At 36.3% G+C, this 14,567-nt stretch overlaps 1 long non-coding RNA gene across 5 annotated transcripts; it reads right to left on the reverse strand.

Annotated features, from left to right (window-relative positions):
• Positions 1 to 10,946: 10,946 nt before the first annotated feature.
• On the reverse strand, positions 10,947 to 13,680 carry LOC113323128. Of its 5 annotated transcripts, none has more exons than XR_003347452.1 (5): positions 13,533 to 13,680; positions 13,384 to 13,446; positions 12,721 to 12,850; positions 11,586 to 11,712; positions 10,947 to 11,318 (listed from the first exon to the last, which is right to left on the reverse strand). It is a non-coding gene; the product is annotated as an uncharacterized LOC113323128 (long non-coding RNA). The 5 variants fall into 5 exon arrangements; XR_003347451.1 differs by having other exon boundaries at positions 11,563 to 11,712; XR_003347450.1 differs by having other exon boundaries at positions 11,526 to 11,712.
• Between the last annotated feature and the right edge of the window lie 887 nt (positions 13,681 to 14,567).

The raw sequence follows: 14,567 nt of genomic DNA on the forward strand, positions 1-14,567 counted from the left end.
TTCGTAACTCCTGGATCATGAGTCAACGAAGTAGTAACATCTTCAACTTTTGAGTATTCATACTCTTGCATAACGTTAACTGAATCAGACATTAGATTCAATTCTTACAGGTTGGATCGCACCAAACACGGATTGTTAGATCTTTTCGTGTTTGCCTGCTCTGATACCAATTGAAAAGGCGAGGGTACCCAAATATACCTCAAGATAAAAAAATTTCCTATCTATAAGTCCTTTCTCCAAAAGTGATTGTCTATGGACTGAGTCGAGACAATACAACTAATCGGATCACACTTCGTGTGATCGTCTATGGATACGAGATCGACAATACAACAACGAAGTATGTTACTTGATAAAAATGTTCAGACTTAACCAAACACAATAGGATTCATTTATCAAGTAAATAGGAATTAACGTTTGTGTGATTTACTTTAATTATAATAAAACAATTATAATGCGGAAATATAAAGTAAATGACACAGCAAGATTTTGTTAACAAGGAAACCGCAAATGCATAAAAACCCTAGGACCTTGTACAGAATTGAATACTCTCAGTATTAAGCCACTACAAAAAATTACACCTAACTTCGTATAGTTGAGACCAAGAAACTAAACCTATAGTTCACCTAGTTACGTCTGTTTCCCATGCCTCCAACTTATAAATAATTTACTTACTTGGAACAATTCATTTGGTTCGTATTCCAAACAGTAAAGGAACAACAAATCTGTTTGGTATCAACTCTCTTCAACCAAGTGATATGAGTCGGACAAATGCTCTTCTGTTTATCTTAAAATAAACTCCTTCGTCAGGTCCTTAGATCTATCTTATGTTCAATTACCGAAGTAATCGTTTAAGATTAAGCCAACAACACTATTAATCCAAAGAATTATGTTGATGCCGATATACTCAATTAATAAATCTAATCTATCACAAGGATAAACTGATTATTAATTGGATCCTCTTTTACATAAACAAGTATTGTGCACACCAAAGATTATGAACCCACAAATCAGAAATCTTCAATATCTTCTTCGTCTTCAAATATTCTTAAATCTTCAATAGTATACCTGCACACAATCACTTGAATCTTTTGTGATCAATCACGCACAGAATGGAGTCTGTTAACAACGGATCATCACAAGATCGTCTTTAGAACTAACAACAGTCTAAAGATCCCTGTCGAAAATCTGAACTAGTTTGAGTGAATCTTATATCAGAAGAGAAGATTCTCAAGCATAAACAAACTAGGTGCAATCAAAGTTCAACCACCATTAGTCAATCAAATCAATGAAAACAAAAGATGAACCGTAATTATCAAGTTTCCCACCAACGGTACACGCTAAAGCTTCTCAATTCCAAAGAAGACTTCAAACTGAGCGGCCGTAAGAGATTTCGCTTTATTAGGTTACTCTCCTCTCCGAATAGGCGGCTACACCAGTAACAACACAACAAAGAGGAAGCTTGTTGTTACGAAGGATTAGTTTGCTAGAAAGGCAAACTTCAAGTATTTATAGACAAGGAAGTTTGGACACCAGGGAATTTCCAAAACCGAAAATATTCTCAAGATATTCATTAAAGCACAAATTCGGTTTCCATAATTCCTGGAAATGCTCTGTCCAAAAATAATGATCAAAAACTCTCAGAAAATCTCTAATTAGTAAATGCACAGTACTAATTCTTATTTTCCCAAAAATGAAGTTAATTACCTTAATTAAAAGATTCTTAACTTAGTTATGTTTCGATCCTGGGATTCTCTTCCCTTAGCTATTAAGGAATAACTTTGAACAATTAAAGAAATAAACATTCATAGCACGTGTTCAAAGTATGTCGATATCCTTACTTTGTAAGTTCTCTTTCACACTTACAACCTTGAAACCGATTCTCCATACTTCCAAACAAGTTTAGAATTGGTTCATCTGACTTTCAAGAACTATGTGATTAATCAAATAACATTCAATCACAATCATGGGTTTAACGGTTCAACCAAAACAAGTTTCGCTTCTACCTTCCACGTGAGTATTGTGCATAGTCACACTAGCTTTCCAAAATTAGGTTGACTAGGTACTAGGATTGGTTCCCAACATATATATGGTATCTAACTTATATGTGTTACACATGTCCATAGGATCGGTTCCCCTTTGCCTAAAAACGTGTTGCACATGTTCATAGGATCGGTTTCCCTTTTTGCTATAAACCTTGTTGCACCTCATACAAGGATCGGTTCCCCTTTGTGATGTACTGCACCTCTTACTAGGATCGGTTCCCTTTTCCCAAATTTGGTCAGACAAAACACAAACCCGATCATACCATCTTAGGTGATTACTTAAGATCGGTTTCACTAATAAAAGTCATACCAATACATAAGTCAGGCCTTTTGTGAATAGTTTTACCAAGAACACAACAAGTCGTGAACGGTTATACTCAATCATACATATTGGTTGTTAACAAAACCAATAACGCCTGGTGATTTCCTTTTTGATTCACAAACAAGTTTATGAACTTACTTCCTTAGAACACATGTAAAACATTGCTGCCTATGATGAAATCCTCACCTCATACCCGTACATAATCACAATAGCATTCAAATGATTATGGCGATGTCTTATCTACAAAGTTTAATGGTTAAGCAATAAACCTCGTATTGTATTCCTTAATACTATGTCTATCTAGAGTTCAGATATGCTTCGCAGTTTTGTTTTCAATATGCACGACTTGAAAGATACGTTAGGGAATGAAACAGTTCAAGTCAAGTATCACTAACCTCGAGTGGAAGGATGATTGTTGTCGTTGTATCTCCTTGCTTCTTCACATCTTCAAGTCTTCACAATACTTGTAATGTCTCGTATCCTAATACTTTCAAGCTAACCTATACGAAGTTGACTTCAGTACATAATCAAGTGACTCTTAACATGAGTTTTGATTCACTAAAATATGACAACCAAACTTGACATTCCAACGCTTGGTGGGTTCAACCGAGCTATGCTCTAACAGCTTGCAAGCGTTGTTATCTCAAGCTTGTTTGTAAAGTTTAGTTGCCAAAACTATAAGTCTTGATTTCTAGTCTACTTATAACTAAGTCTCGGATTAGGATATTAAGTTAGTTGAGTTTTAGACTCCACTGTGTTCATCGAATGAAGACAAATAATTACTCAAGGGGAGCGATACATATCGCCATAGTATTGTTATCGAAGTTGTGATACAGTTGAACATTGATGCTGTGTAACAACACTATGCAATTGTGTAACAATGATCGAGAGCTATTATTTTCTCATTGTTATAGCTACGGATATTCAAAAACGATGATGCTGAATTCAATACCTTTGGAATCATTGGAGTACTTGGAAGTGACGAATATTTCGAGTAATGTTGAAGAACCGAGGAGATCAAGCATTTGGATGAGAAGCTACAAAGTTTATTTATTTTGTATACCATATGTATTGATAGTTTTGTCACTAAAATTGAAAAAGGGGGAGATTGTTAGAGCATTGCTCGGTTGAACTCGCAAGCGTTGCTATCTCAAGCTTGTTTGTCAAGTTTAGTTTCCAAAACTATAGGTCTTGATTTCTAGTTTACTTATAGTTAAGTCTCGGATTAGGATAGTAAGTGTAGTTGAGATTTAGACTCCACGGCGTTCATCGAATGAAGACGAAGAACTACTCAAGGGAACTTGTGGAACTTCATCAACAAGAGGTATGTGGAGACTTGAACTTATCTATCTCTCAAAAGTCTATCTATTTTATCTCATATTTTGAGACAAAAGTCGTATTGCTATATAGACTTCAATTATATACATTTGCTATTTCGAGTCGAGTTTATCTCGCTCATATATTTCTTGAAACATGTGTTTGTAAGCTTTCTCTTTGGCCAAGTTCATCTTTACTAGTGTCGAAAGTCATGTTGATTATTTCAATAACTTGAAAATCGCTTTGATGAAAATAGTGTGTGAATAACAACTATTTTAACATCCTCTAAGAAAGTTTCAATGATTGAAATGAGAATTTAGAACAAGTAACCATGTTTGGATATAAACATAGTGTGTTCTCACATTTGTGTAAAAGTCCAAAGCCGGGAACCTAAAGTATGCGTACCCGTACGCGTACCGTCGGTTGTTGGAAACTCAGGAAAATATGTGTACCGTACGCATACTGGCGGAAGTTTCACGTCCGTGAAATTCTGCTGGAGTTTGGAAGTGTGAATTGGTATGTGCACCTGTACGCGTACTGGCGTAACCAAACTCAGTACGACTACTTAGGAATGCGTACCCGTTTGCATACTTAAGAAAAATACTTTCTAAAATCATTTTGTTCATGAACTAAAACATTTACATAATAAGGATGCAATCTTTGTAAATCGTGGTTGTAATGTTCATGAATTGATTCGAGTGAATCAAAAACGATTTTGCTTCGATTGTGTCTTGTATACTTCTATAAGATCTAAGAAATTGAAAAACTCTCTAACTAGTTCATTTGAGTCATTTGAACTAGTTATGGTGAAGATGAATAAGGTTGATATGAAAGTGCTAATATGGCTAACCATTGGTTAAACAAGTGTACACGTTTAGGTACGGTTACCCAAACCTAGATGAAGTTACATTTCATTTGTGTATTACAAGCTAAGTTCAATCTAACGTTTGAAAGATATTAGCTTGAATCTAATCAGGTTTTCATCCAACGGTGAATATTGAATGCTTTGTTACCAAGGTAACTTAGATTGCAAACCCTGATTTGGAGACTATATAAAGGAGAACTCTAGCAACTGGGAAACCTAATCCCCACACCTCCTGTGTGATACTAGTTGCATAAGATAGAGTCGATTCTCCTTTAACCTTAGGTTTTTCACGAAACCTTGTAGGTTAACGACTTTAAGACTTCATTGGGATTGTGAAGCCAGACCCAACTATTTTCTTTGTAATTGCGTGATCTGATCTTGCTGTTTCCATCGCGTTTGAGTACAATCGTAGGATTGGCTTGAGATTTATATCTCCGATAGGCAAGATAGAAAAGTAGTCACAAACACCTTCGTCTCATCGTTTGTGATTCCACAATATCTTGTTTCGTTAATCGATTAAGATTATTGTGAGGTGATTGATATTTCTAGGCTGTTCTTCAGAAATATAAGTCCGGTATATAAATTGGTTCTTGTTCACCTTGATTTATCAAAATACATAACAAAAACTCGTAGGTATATCTGTGGGAGACAGATTTATCTATTCAATAGACTTTTCTGTGTGATACAGATTTGTTTATCAAGTTTTCGACTTTGGGTCGTAGCAACTCTTAGTTATGGGTGAGATCAACTAAAGGAATCAAGTGCGTAGTATCTTGCTGGGATCAGAGACGTAAGGAATGCAACTGTACCTTGAATCATTGTGAGATTGATTAGGGTTCAACTACAGTCCAGTCCGAAGTTAGCTTTGTAGTGGGCTAGTGTCTGTAGCGGCTTAATACATTGTGGTGTTCAAATCTGGATTAGGTCCCGCGGTTTTTCTGCATTTGCGGTTTTCCTCGTAAACAAAATTCTGATGTCTGTGTTATTTCTTTTCCGTATTATATTTTGTTATATAATTGAAATATCACAGGTTATGCATTGAATCGATCAATTGGTAAATCCAACCTTTGGTTGTTGATTGAAATTGATTGATCCTCATTGGTCTTTAGTACCGCTCAAGTTATTTCTCTTGTATTCAATCAGGCTCGCAAATTCCTATTTGTTTGATTGCGGATTGAATCAAGAGATTTAGATATAACTCTTTGATACTTTTCTTAAGATTGAGTCTAACTGTCTAGTTGATTCTCTTGTAAGTATATTGGAGTTAGTCCATACAGATTGCTAAGTGAAATATTGGGTGAGGTTGTTAGACCCCCGCTTTTTCATGTACCATAACAAAAATAGTCACGAACAAGGTAGAGTATACGTACCTGGTACACATACTTTCCCTGTCGAATATTTTCAGATGCACATAAAATTATTTCTGTGAGATAATTAGAATTTAAATAAATCTGTAAAAACACTATATAGATATGATTGGTCACATTATACCCTATGGTTGTGATTCAAACTTAAAAGTCTTAAGTGTTTATGAAAATGATTAAGCTTATGGTTCAATCGGCTAGTTTTGGCTAACCGTCCATGAATAATGTCTTTGTACACGGTTCGGTTACGGTTCATCCTAACCAGAGTGTAAATCTTGATATGTTAATCTCATTTCAAAGATTTATTCAACGGTGGATATTGTTTGCTTGGTTCCAAGCTTAAACCTAAAGCAACCTATACTTTGAAAGTCTATTTAAGGGGAACCTCAAGTAACCGGGATCTTTGAATCCTTGAAACTATCTTTGTGTGTCTTAGTTGTAAACTAGAGTCGTCCTCTTCCTAAAACCCTTTTTGGTTTTAGCGACTAAAAAAGACTTCACTTAGGGATTCGTGAAGCCAGGTCCAACTATCTTTTATCTTGATAGTTCGTGTATCCTGATCTTGTTTGATTGTGGAGCTGCTCACTTGTACAATATAGATAGAAATCACAAAGTTCTCTTCGTCTCAGACTTTGTGATTCCATAGGTTTAATACTTGTGAGGTGAATAATAATCCAGGCTACTCTTCGCGAAGCATAAGTCCGGATTTTGAGGTTAGCTCGACTTTGTCTATTGCTTTCGATTTCTACTCTCACCTTGATCTATGATCAGAAAGGAAATCACACATATAGGCTTATCTGTGGGAGGAAGATTGGTTTAAAGTCTTCAATTGAGTTGAAGCAACTCTTAGGATGTAAATGACGTCAGCTAAGGGTATCAATTGCGCGGAGTCCTGCTGAGGGTTTAATTCGGTCTCAACCATATTCCAGTCATAAGTTAATTGGTAGTAGGATTTGTAGCGGTTTAATAATACAATTTGGTGTTCAAATCTGGACTAGGTCCCGGGGTTTTTCTGCATTTGCGGTTTCCTCGTTAACAAAATTTTTGGTGTATGTGTTATTTATTTTTCGCATTATATTTTTCATCTTTATAATTGAAATATCACAGGTTGTACGTAAATCAATCAAAGTAGATACATCCATCCTTATTTGTTGGTGTAGATGGTGGATTTTCGACAAAGGCTAAAATCGTAAAACCATAATCTTACATATTCCTGATCCAGCAATCAGATGAGTATTGAGGCTCATGTATCTTATCAAAGCATGAATGCTCATGCCACAAGAGTCTCTGACTAAGTATACTTCTCTTAGAGCATACATGAATATGCAGTCTCTCAACTGAGGCAACGGCATATTTCATGAATACTGAGCAATTTCAGCAATCACTTTTATATATCGAACGATTGGACGGCTCCTAAACAGCTTGCCTCCTAATATAGAGCGATAACGTCTTCAGGATGTAACAATGTTTTCCCTGACTATATAAAATACATGTGTATAGAATCTTAATGATTGGGCGACTCCTAGACAGCTTGCCTGCTAGTATAGAGCGATAACGTCTTCAAGATGCAACAACGTTTTCCCTGACTATACGTAATAAATATGATGCTTCAACTAGCTCATATCGTTCAATTCTCGAATAATTAATGCTCCTAGACGGCGTGCTAGTGTAGAGCCATCAATTAATTAATTTCTAGTCATTAGATTCATTAACTGAATCTCTAGAAAATATTCTACGTTCTTCGTAATATTTCATTACTTCAATTCATGGCTCTTCCCAGCAGAATTCCATGGGTTAGTAATAAATATTCAACGTACAGGCGTCTAAGCAGCTATCGAGTAAGCCCCGACTAAAATGGTGCAACTATATTCAGCAATAATGCGCAAACGAGCACCTGAATGCACGAACGAGCATTTCAGAACACGAAGGAACGATGAACCTATGCAAAATAGGAATAAAAATAATAACAATAAAATATTAGCAAAGGAGTCAGGGGACTGGGACCACAGGTCGGCCAGTCACGCCGTGGCCAGTCCCACGCCCAATTTTATATTTTATTATTTTCCCCTGATCTCATGAAAATCCCTTCATTTGAAAAAAATCTCCTTCGTCTCAAGGAAACTCCCCAGTCTCATGGTGTTTCCTCGTATTAAAGAAATAATAAAATTTAGGAAAGGTGTCCCGGGACCGGGCGCACTAGCCGGATGGCCATGCCCTGGCCGTGGCCGGTCCCACACCTCATGATTCCTTATTATCTTATTGTTCCCTCATCCCATGAAAATTCCCTGATTTCATGATATTTCCCTCAACTCATGAAAAATAATATAAAATTAGGGAAAAGCTCACGGGACGGGCTTATTGGCCGGCCGACCATGCCCTAGTCGTGGCCGGTCCCACACGCCTTTGTCTCATTATTTTAATATTATTTGTTTCCCTCATCTCGTGGAAACTCCCTCACTTAAAGGAAAATCCTTAGTTTCAACAATCTCCTTGATTTCATGATATTTCCCTAAAGTCATGAAAATAATATAAAATTAGGGAAAGTGTCATGCGATCGTGCTCATTGGCCGGCCGGTCATGCCTTGGCGATAGCCGGTCCCACACTTCATGAATCCCTATTTTATTATTATTACTTCCATAATTTCATGAAAATTCCTTAACTTCATGAAATTCCTCAGTTTTATGGTATTTCGCTCACATCAGGGAAAATACATAAAAATTTCATAAAATTGGGAAAGGTGTTGCGGACCGGGCTTGCTAGCCGCCCGGCCATGCCCTAGCCGTGGACAGTCCCACACCTTACAATTCCATATTTTATTAATTATTTTCATCATCTCATGAAGATTCCCCAGTTTCAGCAAAACCCTGAATCCTTCATATTTTCTCAAAATGTTGCTCAAACGCGCATCAGAAAATATCGAAACTCTCAGGACTGAGACACAGACATTATGGTGACACGGGCATGTCTCCTTGACCGACCAAGGACGGCCCTAGGGCTTGCAAATAGCCGGTCCCAAATGTTTTAATAATTTTGACCTAATTTTCTCAATTGCTCATATTAGGTCCAAACTCTTCTCAAACAACTGGGAGTTTGCTCAAACGACGATCACCTGGTCCCATGACTCCTTGGGTGGTCCCTCATCTCTCCAGAACCAGATTTTACTACCTAACACTCACACAAGCATTATTTTAATAAATGATTAAACCATCATTTAATCATCCTTTCACCAACTGGTCTTCAGGAGACTTTGGTATTTTTCTCATTTGAGCATCTGGGCGTTACATGGTCGACTCGTCATCCCATATAGCCGGTCCCTCCTTCACCCTATGGTTGATTTTCAATAAATCATCAATTGATCAAGAATTAGGTTTCGAATCCAGAGCTCTGCAAAAACATAATTCTGAGCATATTCAAACACTAATAATTTTACGTTGATCCCATGATCAACATTTTTATTATTATGCTCAGTTGTCAGCATTAATACTTTATGTGGTCCTGCCACCAACAGTTGCTCAGATGAGCAGCATTTGCTCAGACGAGCTATATTTGCTCAGACTAAGGAATATTAGTTCAACTATCAATATTCAACAATTCAGCAACATTTGCTCACCTTAAATTATCAACATTTATTCGACAATATACCTTTGTCTCAGCAAACATTTTTAATTCATGAGTCTCAGAACATTTTCAAATCACGTTCGACTCAACGGTACAAGAACTCATCGTCCCATAAAGTCAGCAACTGACTCCACAATCACGAGATGTCAATCGTGTCACATGGGGGATATTAACTAGGGTTTTGGTCTGGCGGTCTACGGCACGTGTGTTCATACATACGACGAGAATGTGAGCAAGTCGTGCAATCAGTTGGAGGAGTTAGCAAAGTAGTGGATGGGAAATCAACCAAGTCTCCGCACGATGAGCAACTGATTTTGACACGACTTCTCACTTCCCCACTCTTTGACTTCAGCAACTGTCACACTTCATGGGATCAAGGTGTTTACAACTCTAGCAATATAAAAGGCCTCTGAATCATGATTGAAACAGACAATTCTTGATAGACAGTCTTTCGTCTACACGAACTCATCATCTTAGCAATTACTCTCAACTGAGTTAACTCAATCATTCAGAAACTATTTTCACGCAGAATACACAACACACCTACAATTTTCGATCACCATTGATCTCACACATTTCTCAGCTTCCCTCCTACAGATCGACCCATCCTCTCTTACGACCGAATTGACTCTGGAACGGACATTGTCTTTGTTTAGGTCGGAGTCTTACAGATTGATCTCTCGAACTTAAAGCACTCCCTTCTTGCAGTGCATCTGTGTGAGGTTAAGCATTTCGCTCGGTTCAAGGAGTCTCCTCCGCACGGTCGTCTCCTCAATTCCGTAAGAACTAGCAAATCGTTTTTCCCCATCTACAGTTGGATACGACTTGATTGATTCTTGGATATTGATCTTTGGAATCGTCCAAGAAATCTCACACGTAAATCAGGTTCAAGGACTTGTCTCTATAAACTTTCTGATTGTGAGAGAAAGAGATATAACTTTAAATATTATTCCTTGATTAAGATTCATTAAGTTGAACTCTCAGAATTGTATTTAAATTTGTCCACACAGGTTGCCTAAGAAAAAGTTGGTGGTGTATTTTGGTACCCCGCGTTTTTACTTAGTAGGAAAACTGGGAAATTATTAATTGCTAAAGACTTCATACATCCACGAAATCTAAGGCTGGAATGTTGTTTCTTAAAAATGTTTGCAGTGATCGTTCTAACGGTAACAGACGATTGACCCTTTTGATACAAAATATTGTGGTTGACTCATCAAAACTAACTGATCTCTATATTAACTAGTATAGCACGCACGTGCGATGCGCCTGCCGTTCCATTCGTTCCGTAATTGATTTTCGTGTAGTAGTCAATGGTCAAAGCCAACACTCAATCAATTGTCAAAGTCAACGATCAACACCAAGTGGTGGAAAATCATTTCAAACTAATCTAGTCTAGACGCACGTGCAATGCACCTGCTGATCATGAATAAGTGAAATAATTATGATGTGGTAAATTTCAATACACTTGGATTCTCCTTATCTAACCAAAGAGTGATTCCAACTATACCAAGAGTCACAACATAACAGTAACTCCAGTATCACGCAAACAAAAGAAAAAAAATGAAGCAAACAAACGTAAAAACAATAAAAATTAATCTCTTTCTTTTTCCTTAATGCCGACTATTACTCTTAACTGCTAGAAAAGGAAGCATGCAAACATATTGTCCATTCATTTTCCATTGCCCCTGTCAGGTACAGAGATACGCCTTGGCTAAGGATGGTCATCGACACCCCTCAATTTTTCCAATCCCTAACTAAATCCAGCCTCCATGGCTCTCCTTCGACCCTACTGCAAAAGAATAATGAATTGTAAAAGAATGCGACTACCAAATCCAAAAAGAAGCATCGTGAAACATGAGGCAGAAAGACAGAGAGATAGTGTGTGCATTATATACTATAGAAAGCCACTAAAACTATTTTTGCTTTATTAACTTTTTGCACCTAAATGAAAGAAAGTGCCCTAAAACTCTCGCACACTTATTAATCACATCATGACCTGCACTCTATGCTAGACTGTGCCCGAAATGCAAAACCTGAAACCCTGAGCAAAGTTTACATAATAGGATTGCGTCTTCAGCCGACTGCTTCATAGTATTCCAGCACACAAAGAGACATTCCAATTTATGCTCATCAACTATTCACGAATGTTGGTGCATAGAAATGTTTAGCAAATATATAAGCAACTGAACAAAAAAGCCACAAAAGACACAATTAGACATCAAAATGAGTATAATAGGGATTAAATTGAAATATAGAAATGTAAGTGTAAATTATAAGAAGCATTTAAAAATAAGTATTGTTCGTAAAACCCTTAGCAAGGGGAAAATTTTATTAGATCTAATTGAGAATGTACTGGGTTTTTTTTTTACATCAAAGGTTAATAGGATATATATGACTGCCTATTCAAGAAAGTCAAGATCATGGTGTTTTGCCAGGCCAATTGATTTTTAAGAGGAGTTATGAGGAAGATATCAGTCAAACATAAAAGTGAACTTGAACATTTCATTTCTTCGTCGCCAGAGCACAATCCAGGCTGCCTAGTATATCTCCAATACTATATTCACTCCAACAATCATCATTTTTATCTAAAACAGAAAGACACGATACAGAAAGACATCTCATTAAAATGGAGAAGAGTAACTCGATCACTAACGGCAATTACGGACTTAGTAACCTCGCTACCACCACCATTATCTCTCTCCTTGCCATCTTCTCTAGGTGGATTGTTTTGTAGGTTACGATTTAATGTATACTACAAATCTAAAATAACACAACTGCACCTGCTGCAGTTGCAGTTGCCATGCTTGTTGTTGACATAGTTATACAAAAGGGTTAAACTTACTATATCTTATCTAGTCCATCCACTTAAAACATGACTTCCTATCCTCATGAAGATCAAATCTATGTTAATGGTGCCATTACATCTAGTTGTGTCACTTGTCATCATATACATCTTGGTAATTTGCAATAAGCCTCTTGGCAGGGTAAGAATTTACCATACAATTGTATTAGACCTTCACATTAAGCCTAAAACTAACTGAGATTATTTGATACAACAGTAAAGCAAGTATGTACAAATTTTAAACACACAAATAACCCTCTAAATAGCTTCTCAGATAAAGACATGTAAAAAAAAAAAAAGAACTGAAAGTCAAATAATAAGAGAATCAAAATTAAGTTTTCATACTAACCTTATAAACCTTGCTATTGCTAATTTCTCCTTCAATTTGTTGCAAACCAACCAAACATTAGAAGATGAGGGAACTGACGATTCCGACAAACTTTAGTTTTCCCTGATATTCACTTGCAATTTTACCCTACCTGTCACCATAGAAGATGAGCAACATCGAATGAGTAACTAACGAAGTATAAATAAGAGTTTTTATTGCTCATAAAGTTAACCTAGAGGTATTACCTTCAACCTAAGTAATTTTAGATTCTAAATCAACTAGAGAAACCTAATATAATATACTAAAGTTTATCAATGGGATACCCAAAAATTGGTAATGGGAGGATTCAGAAGAAGTAACTTTGCTGATAGTATCTATTAATTTGTGCCCTAAATTTTAGCTGCACAGAATGTGAACCAATTTGAAAATTATCATAATTTGTAACAACCAAATCAAAATTTAGTATAAGAACTCAACTAAATTAAATTTTAAACCTGACCTAATTTAAGTTTAACATTGTTTTTCATAATTTTCAAAAGGGAAACAAAAAGTCAACATAAGAACCTAAAACCAATTTGAATTTAAATTTGCCCTAAATTTGGCGTAGTTTGTAATACTGCAACACATCAAATAGAACCCAAAAATCTGCATGCAGAAAATTCAGATTGCCGTTTTGATACTTACTCTGAGAGGTTTTTTCGAGTTAATGACTTGACTGATCTTTAGCTTCCTCCATCATTTTCTCGTCTGACAGAAACAAAATTGGGAGTGAAACGAAGTTGGAAAACAAAAGAAACGTAGAGGAAGAGAAATAAAGAGGTTCTGATACTTACTCGAGAGATTTCGTCGAGTTAATGGCTTGATTGATCTTTAGCGTTTCTCCGTCGTCTTCGTGGTTTTTCGTCTGAGGGAAATGAAGTTCGATCGGTTAACCTTTGCGTGTCCATTGGACAAACATAGCCTTTCTATTTTTGAATTATTACGTGCGAAACCTTTTATCTATAATTTTAAGCTAAGGGTTATATTAATAATGGTTTTCCCTATTTCCCACATCACTTTTTCTATTTCCCATCTACATCACAATTTGTAAAATCGATCTACTTTTTAATTCTGATTTTTTCTATTTATCATCTTCAAAAATCAAGTTAAATTTGACTATGACTATTACCACCCCTGTACGTCTCTTTCTTCGTTAACTTTCCCTTTTTATTAATAAATAATAAATTCTAGATTTGGTTTCGGTAATTATAGTACCCTAAATCGTATTGTTATTTGGTTTTTCATTGCTGATTCAGGATAATTATAATACCCTAAATCTGTAGTTAGTTATTTGGTTTTTCATTTCCCTTATTCAAATGAATAGTCCTTAGGTTGTTTTTTGTCTGAATCACTCTGCAAATATGGTCATTCAGCTTTTAGTGATTCCCATCCATCTTGTATTGGTTTAACCATTTAAATCGACACACCAATTTGAAGACGGCCAAGACATCACATACCATATAATTATTAATTGCTTTTGAAAGTACTAATCGAATGAATTAAGTACATGTAACAGCTTGATAGATTTCATATCTCCACTAGCTATACATTCACCCTTACTGTACTCATTCTTAAAATAATTATTGTATCATAAGTGGTGGGTATCTGAGCCATCAGCCATGGCCATGGAACTTGATCACTACTCGTCCATTAATTTACAGACTATTACTACTCGTTAGCACTAGCCATAAAAATATATTAAAGATGGTGTAGGCATGCAGTAACAAGGTGAGAAGAAAAGATGGAGATTGGGGGTGGATTTGCGATGGAGAAGAAGAAGAAGTGATTTGAGGTGTTTGGTGTACATAATAAAGTCAATGGATAGGATT

The sequence above is a fragment of the Papaver somniferum genome, chromosome 11 (assembly GCF_003573695.1).
Source record: "Papaver somniferum cultivar HN1 chromosome 11, ASM357369v1, whole genome shotgun sequence".
Taxonomy (NCBI): Eukaryota; Viridiplantae; Streptophyta; class Magnoliopsida; order Ranunculales; family Papaveraceae; genus Papaver; species Papaver somniferum.